The following is a 3,460-nucleotide window of genomic DNA, read 5'->3' as shown; positions in this document are numbered from 1 at the left end:
GCAGACAAATCCACGTTGGCAAACAATCCTCGACCAGCACCAGGAACCGTCGAATCATCGATCTTCACGATTGGATTTGCTGCTTGGTAAGCCCCACGGACGCGTGCGACGGCAAATGTAAATAGTGCACGCTGTTTTAGACGGAAAGTCTTGTCAGCCATCGCTTGCAACGCTTCGCGCGTTGCCTTTCGCTGCTGCTTGCGTTGCCGTGCCTTGACCTTTTTCTCTTCGATTGACTTTCTTTTGAAGAGGGTCACCTTCAAGCCATGATTGGTTTTACAGTGGGCTCGGAAGGCGCGCTCATTGACGTAATGCACTTTGGACAGTAGAACAAGTCGTCCGACTTACGGAGCACTACTTCCGACATTGTAAATCCGCAATTGGTTATTTAAATAAACGAGTTGCATTTCTGCGAGGGTCGCTTTTCCGGTAAAACATCTTGAGTTTCATTGGTTACAAATGTGAAATACTACTACGTAGTATTTGCAAGGTCGAGTTGCATTTCTGCCAAGGGCCGCTTTTCCGGTAAAAGGTATCTTGCATATGATTGGTTAAAAATGTGATAATAGGAAAAGCATGTGATTGGATTAAAGCGCACAGTAGTATCTGTAATACCGGTATGTAGCGCAAGGTTGCACAGCTGTCAGCTTCAAAATGAATGCAAAACGACACGCATTCAGTGGGTTCGTCCGTTATTCAGACCTCATTTCGCGTTTTTAAGCTATTGAGTCCGTTCTTCACAGGTTGCCGGGAATTGTACGCTGATGAGTTTTCGAGTACTACTGTAGCCAGTCGGGAGTACAACGTAGTACTAGTACCGTACTTCGTATCAATCACGATGTTAAGAGCATCAAGTGGTACATCCTCCATCTTTCTATATTTATCACCCAAAGTGAATATATAATGTTTTGAGGTAAATGGTCAAAAGTTTGCCTCACGGAATTAATTCCTCTCAATTCATATATATATTGTAAATGAGAGGTGTCTTGGGAACATCACAGCCATGAAACAGCGCACCCAACGTGCCGCATTACCGCAAGCGTCAAACTAGTACCGGTAGGCAGCCACACGAATGCACAAAGTGAAAAATTGAGAGCAAGGAGCGTAATGCAAACAGGCAAATGAAACCCATTTGAGAGGAAGCATGATTCACTATTCAGAAGCAACATGAGAGGACAATGGAGAGCATGGACCGCAATAGAGCACTACATCAACGACATAAATCACGCTCGCTATATTGCAGCAGCGCTGTTTATGTGCTGTATCGATACTACTACATGTGTGTGTACTACTACTACATGTACGGCTTGTGTGATGATCGTGGGGTTAAGACACCAGTAAGTTACTTAACGTTAGTATCGGTTGTGTGATGGTGGGGAGACTGGTGGGGAGACGTGAAGATATGGCGCACACGGTAGATTGAAGTTATCGTTGGAACTGCGTTATGCCGTCACAACGGTCACGAAAGCAAGATGTCATGTTGTTCTCGTGAACACGGTGACGGCACAACACAACCGCTGAGGATAGAAGACCAGGGATCATAGTGGGGCATCAGAACATATAATAGGAATGAATCAATGATGAAGTTGCTTGTACTGTACCGCTGTTGACTGGTCGCGTGTAGAGCAGCCATGGCCCTCGGCACTGGCCGCCACTTGCACGTCGCTGGTGGCACCAATGAAATATGGTAGCCAATATGGTCTCCTAAATTCTATAAAGTCTCACCTCTATACATAACACTACCTCTAATATCAGATAATTGAAAACGAAATGTCTAAATTATCGATATCTAGAAATTTGTATGACGCTCTATGAACGTTCAGCGACCAGGGCAGTACTGTTAGGTCGTGGTCCCTGGAAACAAAAGTTCTGTTAATAGTAACAGAACACTTACAATACCACCCGGTTTCAGTGACATCTGCTGACGAGCTTGGATAAAGTATATACACTTTATCAATACAGTTCTACTCTTCTCAGCTCGGCCATGTCACCACCTCTTGACAAGAGGTGGTTACGAACTTCGTTGATACTACTCCAGAGTACTAGTAGTACTTCGAGGTATACTACCAGTACAGTAGTCCCCCAGAATAGGGAACCTTTGATTCCGATACGTTTTAAGAGGTATCACTACTGCTCAGGTATAAAACTAAAAAGGTATTTTCGGTAGGGTTCCTTGCTTCTGATTGGTCAATGTACTCGCATTGAAAAATCGACATCATTTTCGAATTCAGGAGGGAGTTGATATCCTAGCTTACAGATGACCATGACGATGTCCATCCGTCATAGGATTGGTGTGTGGCGAGCATTGCATCTTGTTGAAATATTTGACACGCTGGTTGAAACGTCTGACGAAACTGAATAAAAGAATTTCGCGTCACTCGCGAGCACTGCTCGAAGTTAGTCTGTTGGAAGCGTTGGAGTGGGCCAAGGAGGCTTGGCAATGTGTGACGCAAGTCACTATTGTAAATTGTTGGCGCCATACTCGTATTATTGACAAGGAGGTTTATGAGTTGGTTGATAGTATGCATGACCTTTAAAAGGAATGAAACGTGTTTGTATTTTGTCTTCAGGAGGTTGCCACCGTGACATTGTCGATTGCCGAATTTAGAGGGTCACGTGAAAGGCCAAATGCTAAACGAGCCCATCGACGCAACTCAACTATTTTCATGGCAGCGCGTGACGCATGCTGCTTTAACAGTGTACGCTTCTGCTCGATTGTCAATCGTAGCCGCGACAATGGCGCCGGCATGCTGAGTTCCAAGTGTGAGTGTCGCCAACAAGTGTTACATTATTTGCGTGGTTACAGTTAATTTACAGTTAAAAGTTGAATGTACCTCTCAGATTTTATGACTGATTTGCACGCAATATTATGTTTTCTGAGAGGATATAGATTTATCGTGGGTTCCTTGTTCCGGGGGACTACTGTAGTTCAGTACTGTATTATTACTATTACTGTAATAGTACAGGGATAGTTAGTAACAGTAAATACACTCGCGGTACCGTAGTACTAGTAGTAGTACTATGCACTTCGAAGTAGTATACTAGTACTACTACGGTAATATATACTGTTTTCACAGAATTACAGTACTGTCGTCCAGCAGGTTCTCGACGGGTCATTCGTACTATTAATAGTACTAGTATACTTGTACTATTAATAGTATACTATTCGTACTATTAATAGTATACTATTCGTACTACTAGTATTATTAGTATTAGTATACTAGTACTAGTATACTACCAGTATGAATAGTACTTACTATTAATAGTACGAATGACCTGTCGAGAACCTGCTGGACGACAGTAATTCTGCGAGAGCAACAACTGCACTTGTTCCTATTGCTTCCAAGTACTACCGTGTAACGTATATTGGTTTAGACAGCCATATAGATTTGGACTCCTCTGTAAAATTATATAATTGGATTATTACACTTGATTATTGTAAGCATATTGAAATTTACAC

The sequence above is a fragment of the Aphanomyces astaci genome (genome assembly GCF_000520075.1).
Source record: "Aphanomyces astaci strain APO3 unplaced genomic scaffold supercont1.56, whole genome shotgun sequence".
NCBI lineage: Eukaryota > Oomycota > Saprolegniomycetes > Saprolegniales > Verrucalvaceae > Aphanomyces > Aphanomyces astaci.
This window is presented reverse-complemented; position numbering follows the sequence as displayed.